The 17208-nt window shown below is 48.8% G+C and overlaps 1 protein-coding gene across 14 annotated transcripts in view; it reads right to left on the bottom strand.

Annotated features, from left to right (window-relative positions):
* Window positions 1-17208, bottom strand: part of msi2b (musashi RNA-binding protein 2b) — a 547783-nt gene that overhangs the window by 237348 nt on the left and 293227 nt on the right. The gene's annotated exons all lie outside the window — the stretch shown is intronic.

Below are 17208 nucleotides of genomic sequence, written 5' to 3'. Positions count from 1 at the left end.
GGAGAACATGCAGACTCTGCACAGACAGTGACCCAAGCGGGAATCGAACCGTGACCCAGGTTTACTGAAAGAAGGGGGGGGGTTTCCCTGTGACCACTGTTCTGAGTGAAGATGTCCCTGAAGGAATAGATGTGAAATTTGTGCATTTATATAGCGCCTTTCATGACCATATGATCTTTTAAAAAGTGCTTGACAGCCAATGATCCAATAGAAGTGCAGTCACTGCTGCTGTAGTGTAGGAAAGGCAGCTGCCAATTTACGCACAGCAAGCTCCCACTGACAGCAATATGGCCATGACCAGATGAACTGATTTTGTGATGTTGGTGGAAGGATAAATATTGGCCAAACCAACAGGTTGCTCTTTGAAATAGGGCCATAGAATCTTTTTAAGCCCACCGCAGAGAGAGGGCTTTGGTGTAGCGACCCATCAGAAAGACAGCACCCCCGATGGGGTAGCACTCACCCAGGACTGCACTGGACGTATCAGCCTGAATCTCTGTGCTCGTGTCCCAGAGCAGGTCCTGAACCCACATCCTTCAGACACAGAATAATAGAACATGGTTATTTTCTGTCTCACACTGACTTGTCACTTCCATTCGCATAAGAAACCGTGGGAAAGTATAACGAGAAGACTGCGCTTTTTGTAGCTTTTATTTTCAAACTGAAACATTATTTCACAGAGAGAATCATGGATAATGGAGTAAGTGATGTTGCTGACAGCTCAACATTATTCAGCTAACACACAGAATGACCATAGCAATCTCACTATTGACTGTCATCAATGTGGTTCATTTAGTTCGCCCACTTTCTTTATTGGCGGGAGTCAGGGGCGGCATGGTAATGTTATAATCCAGAGGCTCAGGCTAATGCTCCGGGGACACATGTTCAAATCCCACCCCATCAGTTGGTGGAATTTGTATTCATTCACTAAAATCTGGATTGTAAAATTAGTCTCAGTGGGGATTTCAGATAAATATTGTTTCATACCCGTACCAGCCTCCCCGGACAGGCGCCGGAATGTGGCGACTAGGGGCTTTTCACAGTAACTTCATTGAAGCTTACTCGTGACAATAAGCGATTTTCATTTCATTTCATTTCATATGTAGCTGGTGCTGTAATGGTTAAACGCCTGGGTTAGGATGTGTATCTGACTGCTGCAGTAATGCTTTTAAAAAGTCCTGATTTAGAAGACAGATGCCTTGGCTACAGAGGTGCAATTAAAGCATCATAAAAGAAAGATCATAATTCATTCCAAGTAGGGCTGATGGAATTTTGTTGCTAGAAAGAAGGTTCCCTGGGGAGTAGATAACTAGAGACATTGGGCTGGATTCTCCCCTGCCCGGCGGGGCGGGGGGTCCCAGCGGGATGGAGTGGCGTGAACCACTCCGGCGTCAGGCCACCCCAAAGGTGCGTATTTCTCCGCACCTTTAGGGGCTAAGCCCTCACCTTGAGGGGCTAGGCCCACGCTGGAGTGGTTCCCGTCCCACTGGCTGGCGTGGAAGGCCTTTGGCGCCATGCCAGCCGGGGCCGAAGGGACTTCGCCGGCCGACGGAAGTCCGCGCATGCACGGGAGCGTCAGCGGCTGCTGACATCATCCCCACGCATGCGCAGGGGAGGGGGTCACTTCCGCCTTGGCCATCGCGTAGTCTATGGCCGACGCGGAAGGAAAAGAGTGCCCCCAAGGCACAGGCCCGCCCGCGGATCGCTGGGCCCCAATCGCGGGCCAGGCTACCGTGGGGGCACCCCCCGGGGCCAGATCACCCCGCGCCCCCCCCCCCCCCAGGACCCCGGAGCCCGCCGCGCCGCCAGTAAGGGGGGTGGTTTAATCCACGCCGGCGGGACCGGCATTACAGCAGCGACACTTCGGCCCACCGGCACGGCACAATTCCCGTCCCCGCCGAATATCCGGTGCCGGAGACTTCGGGAGCGGGATTCACACCGGCCCCCGCCGATTCTCCGACCCGGCCGTGGGGGGTGGGGGGGGGCTCGGAGAATCCAGCTCATTGCGTTTAGCCTTAGTCAGATGGCCATAACCCAGTTAGAGATGCTGTCGTAAACGGGAAGAGCCAGCGGCTGAAGCAGTCAGGTGTTGAGTTCGGTTTGGATCTGTCTGTGAACAGACCAAAAGCTTTTGGAAAAACAGAGAGTTTCAGATCTGTCTGAGCATACCAGCAGCTTCTGAAAACATTGTGTTAAAAGATTTGTCTACGAACAGAACAGAAGCAGCTTTTTGCCAAATGCTGGGAAGTTAAACAGTAGTTTGATACAGGCAAGAATCTGCAAGCTGGTTCCTGAAGGATTCTCTCTTTCAAAGCAATTTATCTAAGACATCTCTATAAAGCAAGTATTCCTGGCGCTGCTAACTGTATTTAAATGTGAGTTTTGACCAGAGATGGTTTTTGCTTGATTTGAGATAAAAGATATGTTAGAAGTGAAAAGAATTTCCTGTTATTGGTAAACATTGTTTAACTAGTAATTGTAAGCTATTTTCGTGTATGATGTTAAAGTTAGTTTAATACTGTTAATAATAAAAAATGTTTTAAATATACCATATCCCAATGTGTGTGTGGAATCACTCCTGGAGCGAAGTATCGTTTCCTCACAGTCTTACAAATTAAATAAAATATTGGAGTTTCTGTCCAGTATCTTAGCCACTGTCGGGATCTGATCCGGGAACGTGATATCAGTGGCAGTGACCATGTGTTGTGTCACCCTGGGCGGCACTGTGGCATAGTGGTTAGCACCGTTCCAGGGACCCAGGCTCAATTCCGGCCTCAGGTGACTGTGTGGAGTTTGCACTGTTTCCCGTGTCTGCGTGGGTTTCCTCCGTGTGCTCCGGTTTCCTCCCCAGGTCCAAAATTTTGCAAGTTAGGCGGATTGGCCATGATAAATTGCCCCTTAATGTCCAAAAGATTAGGTGTGGTTACGGGGAAAGGATGGAGGTGTCGGCTTAAGTAGGGTGCTCTTTCCAAGAGCTGGTGCAGACTTGATGGGCCGAATGGCCTCCTTCTGCAATGTAAATCCTGTGACTCTGTGAATTCCACGGTCAATTCCAACCCCGCGTGTCCCAGAGTCCCAACACAAGTGAATTAAAATTCTTATAAAGATTCCCAAGTCTTTGGCCCTTGGCTGCCCAATAATTACAGTCACCAGGTTTGTAAGTTGAAACACAATTACAGTTTATTTACAACAAGAACTATCAATGAAATGTGCAGTGAATACAAGTGGATAACAACACGCTGATACCCATTAACCCCATTAACTGTCCCAGAGGGGTGGAAAGGGGTAGAAATAATAAAGATAAGAGTCTTTTCTTCCAACAGTGGTTCTTTAGCACACATTCCTCACAAGGGGCAAAATTCTCCGACCCTCGCCTGGGGCCGCCAGAAATCCCACCCCCGCCAAGGCAGAGATTCTCCGCCACCCGGGAAGTGGCGGTGGCGGGAATCTCGCCACTCTGATCGGTGAGGCCCCTGCGGTGATTCTCCGGCCCGGATGGGCCGAAGTCCCGCCGCTGGGAGGCCTCTCCCGCCGCCGAGGTTTAAACCACCCCTGGAACGGCGGGATCAGCGGCGCGAGCGGGCCCCGGGGTCCTGGGGGGGGGGGGGGGCAGGGGGCGATCGAACCCCGGGGGGTGCCCCCGCGGTGGCCTGGCCCGCGATCGGGGCCCCCCCGTCAGACTCCGGGCCAGTGCCCTGGGTGCACTCTTTCTTCTCCGCCGCCGCCACTGCCTCCGCCATGGCGGAAGCGGAAGAGAACCCCACATCGCGCATGCGCCGGCAGTGACGTCAGGCGCCGACTGGCAAAAGCCTTTCGGCCAGCCCTGCTGCCGGGGGCGCCGGTTTTTTGCGCCAGTCTTCTGGTGCAAACCGCTCCGGCGCGGGGCTGGCCCCCAAAGGTGGGGAGAATTCCCCACCTTTGGGGAGGCCCGACCCCTGAGTGGTTGGCGCTACTCCCCTACGCCGGCACCCTCCGTCACGCCGGGTAGGGGAGAATGCCGCCCAAGGTCTCTGGTTTACAGCAGGTTTTTGCAAACTCAAGAAACCAACACCCAGAGTTGCGGGAGAGGGAGTCAGCCTTCACAGTGGTCTTCTGCACAGCATTAGTCAGATCTTTTCTGGAGCGAGCTAGTCAGATCCCTCCATCCAGGATGCAGACTCAAAAGTGAAACCAAAATAGAACTTCGTGACTTTGAAAACATGCCAGTGCGATAATATCCAATCACCTCCTGTTACCAGGCAGAGCACAGCCTTTTGGGCTCATTTATTGGCCACCAGCCAAGACAATCACTGACACTGGCTCGTCTGCACTCACCAGTCTAGAACAGCACAACCTTCTGGATTTCCTCCGTTTGAATTAAAGGCACAAAGCACTGCTTCCTTCTGCTTTTAAAGATGCAGGCTGTCTTAAAGACACATGTCCATAAATGTAATGGCAAAAAGAAAGGGGAAATAGGGAATTAAAGGGGAAGGACCCTTACACATGAAACTATTATTGATTGTCACAAAAGCCCATCTGGTTCACTAAATGTATTTTAGGGAAGGAAATCTGCCATCCTTTCCCGGTCTGGCCTACATGTGACTCCAGACCCACAGCAAGGTCTCTGACTCTTAACTGCCCTCTGAAATGGTCAAAGAAGCCACTAATGTTCAAGGGCAATTAGGGATGGGAAACAAAATGCTGGCTTTTCCGGGGTCGCCCGGGCCCCATGAATGACTATTAAGAAAAGCCCGTGGTTTGGGACGTTAGGACACTTGTGAGGTCGACGACCACTCCAGAGACTTGAGCGCACCATCTGGGCTGCAGTGGGGGCGGGGGCGCCACACGACCCAAGGTGCCACCCTCCAGATCAGAGGGCAAGCCAATATCCTGTCTCTCTGCTCTCTCAGGCAGACACAAATGATCCTACAGCCACTGGTTCAAAGTAGAACAGTGGGGTTTGATGTGCACAAGCAACAAAGTACTAAATCGCCAAGATCTCTCTGCTCCACCAATTCCAAACCTGAAGTCCAGTTAGCTGCCAAAACCTCTATTCCCGCCCTAAACCCCTCCCTCCCTATCTCTCTCTGGTGCTCTTCAAAACTTACATCGTGGACCCAGCTGTCGGTCACCTGGCGCCTCCCGGCGGGGCTAAGTGTCGCATTCTGCTCGATCGCCCTCCTGCCTTGGGACATTTCCACTCCATTGTCCCAGTGTTGTTATTCAGGGAAGGGGTTAATTCCCGCACAAAACACCATGAAATCCTGTCTTCCCGCCGCAATCCTCCATCCACTCAGGGGTCACGAGTGGGCAGCCGGCACTTTGGGTCGAATCGATCCATTAGCACCTGGATATTAATGATGTTGCTGTGTAGAGGCGACTGCCCCCACCCCCGAGATGATATTAGCAACAGGGCCATTCATTCCCTCCAGTTTTGGCGCGAGTAATTGGCAGCATTTCATCTCTTCCCCCGGCTGGCATTTATTTCTCAATCATCGTAACTCAAGAGCTGCTTTATGCAAATAAAAGATCCCATGGCGATACCTAAATGAACTCAGTGTGTGTGGAGGAAAAAAAAAAGGCTGCCGTGTTTGCCCACACAAAAATATTGTTGCACATGAAAGATGCTTTGAGATGTTACGGAGAGACATCAGGAACGGGAGAAGACCGATCAATTAGAGCGTGGTTGATGGGTATCTCAACTCCACTGAGTTGCTTCAATTCAAAAGCCCTCGATGCCCTTAACTGAACAGAAATCTGTCGATCTCAGCCCAGAAAATTTTGAGCGATAGTTAAAAGTGGTTTCTTTAACAGTCGAGCAACATTGCAATACAGAGTCAGAGGTGATGCTGATGTGGCTCATTGACCTCCAAAAATAATTTTCTGAATATAACAATCACATTATTAATCTGAGTGTTGGGCTTACTTTGATCTATAATCTTTCCCACTGTGTTATTTTGTTCCTTTGAGCATATCTTGACTGCTGAGGTTACCTATTACCTTCTGTTCAGATTCCTTTCACTTTTACAGACTTAAAGCAACCAGGCAAGGCTCCAGAAGCAGCCACTTGGGAAATTTATTCCCATTAACCTTGACACCAGTACTTAGTAGCTCAGCTTATGAAAGAAAATTTATAACAGCACCCAATGGATACATCATTTTCTTTTTACAGTTTGAGAAAGGTTTGCATTTACAAGCGCTGTGCTTTCTTTGACCGGTTCATGTTCATTCCGCTGCGTGGCGGAGATTTTTGTAAAAACGAAGTGGCTTTATAGAGCCACGGCCATTCGAGCAGTCTGCTGCCATTGATTTGATGTTCCTGAACCTTGACCTTCAGTGGAGCCAGTCTATGGTCTCTGGAGGGACGTCTGGCCGGTGCTAGGACCCTTTTTAACATCGTCCCTCCCTGCTCTCGTAAGGTCTGCTGGAGACCAGCTTTTCGTTTGCCCGGAGTAGCCAATTGCATTCTGACGGTTCACCCCTCCTGTTCCACGTTGACATTCCTCACCATTCTGAGATACCTTCCTGATGGTATTGGCCTGGAACCTGCTGTCCGTGCAGGTGATAGAAGGGGAAACAGCAGAAGACAATCGGAGGGGCACTTGGAAGGAAATAAACTTCTTGTGCTTTGGGGATAGAATGGGTGGATTAAAACTGACAAGAGAGCAAGCATGGGCTTGATGGACCGAATGGCCTCCTTCTAACCCATAAATGACTCCATTAATCTGTGATAGGAAGAATGTTACATGAGCCCAAGTACTCGCTATACTCTTTGCTCTGCTTGACACACTTAAAAACATTGCTCTAATTGCTAACGTCGAGGAAATGAGGTTAATTCCCCGATGCTAGGAGCAATTAATGTGCATGCTCCGAACATTAAGTGGAAACGCAGCCGGGGCCACCGAAGTCTCGACGACTTATCCCAGCCATCACAGGTGCCCATCAACATCCCTTGGTGCATGTGTAGTTTCTGGATTTACAGTGAATGAGGGAGAGGACAAGACTCTGGTGTCTGTCCAGCACATTCCTACACGATTGGAACGCCACGTGGACAATGTGTTTGCCATTGTTCCAACCACATGCCTCTAACTCAAAGCGACTGAGATTAACTTCCTGCTGGTTTCATTAACCCTCTCGTGAACTGGGTCAAAGTAGCAGTGAAACTTGGATTAACTTCAGCAACTTGCCATTGCTGCTCATTTCTTTACTTTACGGTCAGTGAATGAACAAGCAGTTATAGAGTGCCTTTCATGATCGGCGAATGCCCCAAAGCATGTTATGACCATTGAAATACATTTGAAGTGTAGTCGCTGTTACAATGTAGAATACCCGGAAGTCAATTTGCGCTGAGCCTTCGCCCACGAACAGCAATGTGATGATGAGCAGATACCCTGTTTCAGGGACAATGATGGCTGGATGAATATCGGCCAAGGCAGTCGGATTACTCAAAATCAAAAGAGAAAATGCTGGAAAAACTCAGCAAGTTATGGCAGCATGAGTGGAGAGAGAAACAGAATTAATGTATCAAGCCCTTATTGTAAGGGTGCTTCCTGTTTATTCCCTTATTTCCGCTTCCTTTTATTGTGCCATTGTTACTTTTGATCCATGGATGATTAATGGACATGTGTCTTTAAGGCGGGCGGCACGTGGCACATTGGTTGGCATAATATGCACACAAGAATATGATGGTGCATAGACAGACACTGACTGACACATTGAATGACCAATCAACACAGAAAACACAGCAGCCAATCACCAGACAGGACAAGGCCACTATAAAGCCAGAGGGCACTAGTTTTCCCGCTCTCTCGGGATGCAGCCTCTGAAACAGCCAGAGCTCGTGATCAGCAACACGAACATCTACCATGTGCCAGCAGTACAGTCTGGTCAGGTTAGCCTCAGGTCCCCTGTCAACCTAACATAGTGTCAACCCACAGTGCAAGTATGTTTAACAGCTCATAGTTAAATAAAATAGAGTTGTACTTCTGCAAGTGTTGGTAGCCTGTCTCAATCACTGCTATGGTAAACGCAGTCCTCACAGACCCAGCATAGAACATAGAACGATACAGCGCAGTACAGGCCCTTCGGCCCTCGATGTTGCACCGACATGGAAAAAACTAAAGGCCATCTAACCTACACTATGCCCTTATCATCCATATGCTTATCCAATAAACTTTTAAATGCCCTCAATGTTGGCGAGTTCACTACTGTTGCAGGTAGGGCATTCCACGGCCTCACCACTCTTTGCGTAAAAAACCCACCTCTGACCTCTGTCCTATATCTATTACCCCTCAATTTAAGGCTATGTCCCCTCGTGCTAGCCACCTCCATCCGCGGGAGAAGGCTCTCGCTGTCCACCCTATCTAACCCTCTGATCATTTTGTATGCCTCTATTAGGTCACCTCTTAACCTTCTTCTCTCTAACGAAAACAACCTCAAGTCCATCAGCCTTTCCTCATAAGATTTTCCCTCCATACCAGGCAACATCCTGGTAAATCTCCTCTGCACCCATTCCAAAGCTTCCACGTCCTTCCTATAATGAGGCGACCAGAACTGTACGCAATACTCCAAATGCGGCCGTACTAGAGTTTTGTACAACTGCAACATGACCTCATGGCTCCGGAACGCAATCCCTCTACCAATAAAGGCCAACACACCATAGGCCTTCTTCACAACCCTATCAACCTGGGTGGCAACTTTCAGGGATCTATGTACATGGACACTGAGATCCCTCTGCTCATCCACACTACCAAGAATTTTACCATTAGCAAAATATTCCTCATTCCTGTTATTCTTTCCAAAGTGAATTACCTCACACTTCTCCACATTAAACTCCATTTGCCACCTCTCAGCCCAGCTCTGCAGCTTATCTATGTCCCTCTGTAACCTGCAACATCCTTCCGCGCTGTCTACAACTCCACCAACTTTAGTGTCGTCTGCAAATTTACTCACCCATCCTTCTGCGCCCTCCTCTAGGTCATTTATAAAAATGACAATCAGCAACGGCCCCAGAGCAGATCCTTGTGGTACGCCACTCGTAACTGAACTCCATTCTGAACATTTCCCATCAACCACCACTCTCTGTCTTCTTTTAACTAGCCAATTTCTGATCCACATCTCTAAATCACCCTCAATCCCCAGCCTCTGTATTTTCTGCAATAGCCGACCGTGGGGAACCTTATCAAACGTTTTACTGAAATCCATATACACCACATCAACTGCTCTACCCTCGTCCACCTGTTCAGTCACCTTCTCAAAGAACTCAATAAGGTTTGTGAGGCATGACCTACCTTTCACAAAACCATGCTGACTATCCCTAATCATATTATTCCTATCTAGATGATTATAAATCGTATCTTTTATAATCCTCTCCAAGACTTTACCCACCACAGACGTTAGGCTCACCGGCCTATAGTTACCGGGGTTATCTCTACTCCCCTTCTTGAACGTCCTGCTATCCTCCAGTCCTCTGGCACTATTCCTGTAGCCAATGATGATCTAAAAATCAAAGCCAAAGGCTCAGCAATCTCTTCCCTGGCTTCCCAGAGAATCCTAGGATAAATCCCATCAGGCCCCGGGGACTTATCTATTTTCACCTTGTCCAGAATTGCCAACACTTCTTCCCTACGCACCTCAATGCCATCTATTCTAATAGCCTGGGTCTCAGCATTCTCCTCCACAATATTTCTTTTTCCTGAGTGAATACTGACGAAAAGTATTCATTTAGTATCTCGCTTATCTCCTCAGCCGCCACACACAACTTCCCACCACTGTCCTTGACTGGCCCTACTCTTACCCTAGTCATACCCAACACATCAGTGGTTAGCACTGCTGCCTATGGCGCTGAGGACCCAGGTTCGAATCCCGGCCCTGGGTCATTGTCCGTGTGGAGTTTGCACATTCTCCCCATGTCTGCGTGGGCTTCACCCCCACAACCCAAAGATGTACAGATTAGGTGGATTGGCCACGCTAAATTGCCCCTGATTTGGAAATAAATAATAATTGGGTACTCTAAAAAATATATTTAAAAAAAATATATCTTTAAGGCTAGCAGCAGAAATTACTGGAGAGGATGCTCTGCTAGTTTCTGCTGGTTTGAACAGGAGGCCTCAGACCTATCGACACCGGAGAGAGAGGTGGGGTGGACTCGATTTGATTGATTGGCTGGTGGCTAATGAATTGGCCCAAAAGGCTGTACTCTGCCCAGTAACCAGTGGTGATTGGATCCTATCCCACTGGAATGATTTTCAAAGTCCCAGGGAGTTTCAGTTTGCTCCTGGAAGCACAGGGACATGGTCCTGCAACTCTCTCTCCTCTGCGTTTTCACCAGAAAAGCTGAGAGTGCCGTATTCCTGAAACTGAAGAGAGCCTGAGTGAATGTATCTACAGGTAAACCATTACAGGCTGGAAACCAAGTCCATTCCAGGCTGCAAACAAAGAAATTAACCTTCTCACTCTTTGTCCAGAAAAGCTGCTAGTGCTGCATTTCTGAAACTTCAGAGATCTGAGTAAACCTACAACAATATGAACTGAGGGCAAGGTTTGAAGAGGAGCAAGGTGCTGAAAACCACAACCACCTGAAACAAAGACTTTTCCCCTCCTTTTCTCATCATTAGTTACCCCTTTCTACCCCTGTGTTTGTCTGTCTTGTGTGTGTGTTTGGAGGGGGGGGGGGAAGAGTTAAAGTGGTAACTAGACATTAGATCATCGTTAACCAGTTGTATTTGCTGCATATTTCATTCTCGTTCTTGTCATGAATAAACAGTAATGGGCAGCACGGTGGCACAGTGGTTAGCATTGCTGCCTACGGCGCTGAGGACCCGGGTTCGAATCCCAGCCCTGGGTCACTGTCCGTGTGGAGTTTGCACATTCTCCCCGTGTCTGCGTGGGTTACTCCCCCACAACCCAAAAGATGTGCAGGATAGGTGGATTGGCCACACTCAATTGCCCCTTAATTGGAAAAAATAATTGGGTACTCTAAATTTATAAAAAAAAGAAAAAAATTAATAGACAGTAATTGTGTTTAAATTTACAAACCTGGTGTCTGTAATTATCGGGCAGCCAAGGGTATTTTTCTAAGAATTATTGGTTAATTCACTTGTGTTGTGACTCCGGGTCAAGTGGGGCTGGAATTGACCGTGCACTTGCCCAGGGCATTGTAACAATATGACTCTTCTTCATGAGGGCAACTCCCCTACTCTTCATCAAAATCGTGTCACGGGAATCGTGTCACGGGAATAGTGTCATGGGGTTTTTGAGAGGGCAAATGGGGCCTCGGGTTAGTGTCTCGTCCAAAAGACTCTGCCTCCGATAGCGCAGCGCACTCAGTGCTACAGCGAAGAGTCAGCCAGATGTCTGGGCTCAAGTCTGTGCAGTTGAACCCACGATCTTCAGGCTGTGAGCCTGTTCCAAAAGTTCCCACTGTGACTGACATCCACCAGCTTTCTAAAGTCACGTGGAAACTCTAAAGTGGAAATACAGAGATAATAAACAGGCCTATTGTTAATCCAGGATGCACCATCTCACATCACAGCGTGGACAGACCGTCAGTATCTAGCAGATACAGGATTGATTAATGGAGCTGGAGTTTGTTTTGCGCAGAATGGAAGTGCTTAGAGCATCCCAATGATAACAAACATCTTATGCCTCTCAGAAATGTCTCAAACCCTTTCCATACATCGAAATTAAATCATTGTGGCCAGCACGGTGGCGCAGTGGGTTAGCACTGCTGTCTCACGGCGCCGAGGTCCCAGGTTCGATCCCGGCTCTGGGTCACTGTACATGTGGAGTTTGCACATTCTCCCCGTGTCTGCCCCTTAATTGTAAAAAACGAATTGGGTACTCTAAATTTATTTAAAAAAAGAAATTAAATAATTGTTAGTGTGAGCAAGCTAGTACCAAGACTCATTCTTAAATCCCTCCATTGCTTTTTGCCCCTCCCTATTTCTGTAAGTTCCTCCTGCCCTACAAACTCTCAGAGATTGTTGTCAGAGTCCATCATGTTTATTCTGTTTGTCCCCGTTTATTTTTAATTTGGTCCATGGACCCATAATCAGGGTGTGACGTTAAGCAGAAGACTTAAACAACCTGCTTGCCAAGACACTGTTCCCAGGTATTGTTTTTGGGAAGGAGAAGCAAGACTCCTCGGCACCGAGTGGATCTTAGGAACCAAGCTATGGAGGGAGTTGGATCATTTGGTTATCTGGCAACTAGTGGGTTGGCCAAGAACAGTATTCTGCCTGGCAACAGTCAGTGATTGGTTCCTGTGTGATGCTCTCTGAGTGAATTTAGCAGAAGTGTTTTCGACTTTGGAAGTGAAAGGAACGCTCTGTCTCTTTCACTTGTTTGCTGAAGAACCGCTCTATTGCTCTGAAAGCAGTGAGTGCTGTGAACCTGAAATAATGCAGAGTCTGCAGAGAAAACAGAGAACCAAGAGAAAACCATCTCAGGTAGACGGACCAAAATAAAAGCCTCAACTCCAGAAAGATATATATATATTATAGTTGAGCAGTTAGGAAGGGGGATTTAGAAAGGGGTAGAAGATAGTCAGTTACATTCTCTGTCCATTTAATTACAATACTGTGCACAATAAAAGGTTACTTGTGTTTCAAAGTTACAAACCTGGTGACTGTAGTTTATTGAGCTCAACCAAGGACCGTGGGTATTTCACCTGTGTTGCGATTCCGGGTCAACTGGGGCTAGAATAGACCATGCACTACCACAGGGTATCGAGTCAGTGCGCTTCCCTCCTCGATTTCTGCTGCTTCGCCAGTGCATGCAATGCTTTCAGCTGCCTGGGCAACTAAGGTATGGAATCCCCTCACTAAGCCTCCCACCCCCACCCCCCTCCTTAAAACTACCTCTCTGACAAAATTCCTGATCGCCTGCCCTGTGTCTCATTCCGTGGCTTATTGTCGAATCCTTTCTGATCGCACTTCCATCAACTGCCCAGAGGCACCTGCATAGAATCTCAGAATTGCCACAGTAGAGAATGAGGCCACTCGGCCCTTCGGGCCCATGCTGTCTTTTTGAAGGAGCAGTTCGCCGAGTGCCGTTCCCTGGCCCTCTCCCCATAACTTTGCATATTCCTCCCTTTCTAATAACAATCTAATTCCCCCTTTGAATGATTTCACTGAAGTGGCGTCCACCACACTCTCAGGCAGAGAATGTCAGACCCGAACCGCTCACCGTGTGAAAAACCATTTCCTCATGTCACCATTGCTTCATCTGCCAACTGCAGTAAGTCTGTGTCCTCTCATTTTGCAACGTTAAGGATGCTATACAAAGGCAGGTTGTTGCGGCTTTTGGCCGGCAACATGCTGGCCTGGGATAACATCCTGTTCTTCGCTTGAATATTTCACTGAGATCTCTGTCTGAACCACAGGATTATCTGTTCAAATGCAAATGGGTAAAGTTGGCGTCTTATTACCGGTTCAGTAAGTCAGAGATTATGGAATCATATACTCTGCCAGTATGAGAATTTAGTTTCAAAGTAAATTGGGAATAAAATGTTGGTACGCGTAAATAAACATTGCCACGGAGCTGCACAACCTCAATCACTTCACCAACATCTCCTGCAAGGAGCAGCCGCATTCAGAGAATTAATTTTCTTTTGAAAACATTCTACATTTCTATCTACTGCTTTTCGTTTACTCTTTCACGGGATTTGAACGTCATTGGCTGGACCAGCATTTACTACTTATCTCTAATTGCCCTCAAGCTGGGATGGTCCCTTCAGGAACCACCGCAGTCCATGGGGCTTTTAGGGAGAGCGCTCTGGGACTTTGACCTCGTGAAGGAACGCCAATATTTTTCCAAGTCAAGATGGTGCGTGGCTTGGAGGGGAACGTGCAGCTGGTGGTGTTCCCATGCTTCTGTCGCCCTTGTCCTATTGGGTGGTTGAGGTCATGGGTTTGAAAGGTGCCCTCAAAAGAAACATTGGCGAGTGGCGAGTACATCTTATGGTACACACGGCTGTCACTGTGTGTCGGCGGAGAGGGAGCAAATGTTGAAGTCGGTGCCAACCAAGCGAGCTGTTTTGTCCTGGATGGTGTCGAGCTTCTTGACTTTTATTGGAGTTGCACTTATCCAGGCAAGTGGAGAGTATTCCATCACACCCCTGACTTTCATTCCCTCTTGTTGGAGATGGCCGTTGCCCGGCAGTTATGTGGTACAAGCGTTACCTGCCCACGTATCAGCCCAAGCCTGAATGTCATCCAGATCTTACTGCATCAGTATCTGAGGAGTTGCAAATCATGCTGAAGATTGTGCAGTCATCAGTGAACATCCACCGCTTCTGACCATACGTTGGAGGAAAGGCTATTGATGATGGTCGGGACTAGGACACTTCCCCGAGGAACTCCTGTTCCGAGACTGGGACAACTGACCTTCAACAACCATCTTCTTTTGTATGAGGTATAGACTCCAATCAGTGGACATTTCCCACCCCACCCCCCCACCACTCACCAATTCCCATTGGCTGAGCCAAGCTGACAGCGAGCCGGCATATGGAGTGATGACTGAAGGGCATTTCACAAACATGCAATGTGGGTGGGACTTTTCACAGACTGGTGCCTCTCAGTCAGCCACTGCATTGTCTAATGTGGTCAACTAAGTCAAGGGAGGGGGCGGCACAGTGGCACAGTGGTTAGCATTGCTGCCATACGGTGCCGAGGTCCCAGGTTTGATCCCGGCTCTGGGTCACTGTCCATGTGGAGTTTGCACATTCTCCCCATGCCTGCGTGGGTTTCACCCCCACAACCCAAAGATGTGCAGGGTAGGTGGATTGTCCAGGCTAAATTGCCCCTTAATTGGAAGATATGAATTGGGTACTCTAAATTTGTTTAAAAAAACTAAGTCAAGGGACAGAATCCTCCCGGTCGCAAATGGGAAGGCCTTCAAAGACCAGGAAGAGAAGAATTACTGAGATATATGCAGTGGGTCAGCGGTCCTATCTGTGCCCGCCTCTGAAGAATCTTTCCAGCGGAGGGTCCAGGTCGGTAGCCGCTCTGTATAACGCTCCGTATAACTAACTGCGCACATCTGTGGGTTGATTGGGCATGCCTTCGGGCTGGACCTCATGCCTTCGGCTAGGCCTCCCACTGAGAGCTAAGCCACAGATGCTTGGAAGCGGCTGGCCTGGGCTTTCCCATGACACCTTCTACAATGGTCCCAGCCACCAAAAGTTTAGCCATCAACTAGTCACAGCTGTTACCTCTAGCCATCCAGGGAAGGAGTTTCCCATCCGCAAGGGCAGCCTATTGGCCGTGGCCAATGCTTATTTCTTTCAATTTAATGGACCAGATGCCTCAAGGAAGACCTTTCCCCTACATTCCCCTCCAACAGGGGGCAGTATTCACCTCTGGAGATGGGGATGCTGGTCTATCTCTCGGATTGGGCCTGCAGCCTCTGGGACCTGCCCACCATCTTTAATTGGACAATGGGCCGGGTGGCAGCTTCTTATCTGCCCCCTTTTTGCACCTCAAAAGAGCTGGGAAATGGAGAACAATCCCCGATTGCTGTCCATTAATTGCTGCTGGAATGTCCCTGGACAACATTGGTCAATGGGCAAAGTGTCCAGCAGCTGGTCTGTAGCTGATACAGGGTGGGTGGGGGGTCCGGGGACTGTACACTTTTTACTGGAGATCACATGGCTTTTGGGTTGTGTTGAAGTGCGGACATATTGCAAAGCGCAAGGGTGTGTGTGTGTCCGGGGGGGGGGGGGGGGGGGGGGGGGGGGGGGGGGGGGCAATATCATGGTTGGGTTGCAATTCACCGACTGACCACTAGGTGTCGCATTAGTATATAAGTGAACGTTAGAGTCAGGTGACCCCCTCAGACTGGCTGGAGGAAGCCGGAGAGAGAGGTTGCTTGTGCTTCATTTGACTGTTGTTCATCTGTTGTTTTCGATCTAGTTTACCCACAGCTAATGTTAATAAATCATTTACAGCTTTAGCTACAAGTGTTCTTGTAATTGAAATCAGGCCATCCGACAAGAACATTACAGGGGGGCTCGATTAGGGCGCAGGCTGGATGGGACACACAGGGGTCTCTTCTGGATTGCTGTTGTCCTCCTTTGCCAGGCCCCTGCCCAAACTGAGCCTGTCTGGCAAACATTGATGCGATTTGTGTCAACATCGATCACTCTGTTACCGATTGATGTTGCAGTGAAGCTGACATGTCCCTTCTCCCTCTGGTAATCAGGGCATCTCCTTTAATAAGACTGCTGAAGCACTGATGGTCTGGCAGCCTTCAGTGTGTCTTCCTTCTTTCCCGTTTCTTGATGAAGTTTGCCTAGTCTCCTGCCTCTCTGCTTCCAGAACGGCCCGGGTCTGCCTGGGGTGAGCAGAGTAAAACCTGGCTTGCGGGCAGTGCCCTGGACTAGCTGCACACCAATCTGGTGCACACATCTCTCATTTCGCATTCTCTCACGTTAGCCTCCGCACTGGCACATCTAAGGACGAATGGAGACCCTGGTGAGGCCTGACGTTAGCAGATGGCCCTAAATTCACTTCAGGGTTAGGCCTGCTCTTCAGCAGAGCCATTGTACAATTCCACGCTTTCTGATTGCCAAGCTTCAATATCTTTCATTTTTTCCTGGTGTGACAATGGAGGGTACAACACTGAAGCGGGATGGGGGTGGGGGGAGGGGGGGGGGGGGGTGGGGGTGGCAGTTGTCATGTTGGCGCGTGTGACAAATGATAGCAACTTGTGATAGGGAAAGGCCAGCGATACAGTCCGAATCAACAGGGCTGGACCAGCAGCAGATGTTTCAAACTATTCCCTTCGAAACATCACAGGTCATCATGATAGGAACATAGGGATTAGGAGCACAAGTAGGCAATTCAGCCCTTCCAGGCTGCTCCGCCAGCCAATCAGATCATGGCTGATCTCTTCCTGGTCGCAAATCCACCTCCCAACCTGTTGCTCCTATTCCTTTACCCCAATCAGAAATATATCCATCTCCTTCTTGAAACCATTCAATGACTCAGACTCCACTGCCCTATGGGGCGGCGAGTTCCACAAATTCACCACCCTCTGCGAGAAGTAGTTCCTCCTCATCTCAGTTCTAAATCTACCGCCCCTCACCCTATATCTGTGACCTCTTGTTCCAGATTGCCCCATGGTCTCCATTTACTTTATCAATCCCTTTTTGTATTTTATACACCTTGATCAGATCACCTCTCATCCTTCTAAACTCCAGCGAGTATAAGCCCAAACTGTTTAATC

The sequence above is a fragment of the Scyliorhinus canicula genome, chromosome 12 (assembly GCF_902713615.1).
Source record: "Scyliorhinus canicula chromosome 12, sScyCan1.1, whole genome shotgun sequence".
Lineage (NCBI taxonomy): Eukaryota > Metazoa > Chordata > Chondrichthyes > Carcharhiniformes > Scyliorhinidae > Scyliorhinus > Scyliorhinus canicula.
Note: the sequence above shows the minus strand (reverse complement) of the source record. Positions and strands in the feature narration are given on the sequence as shown.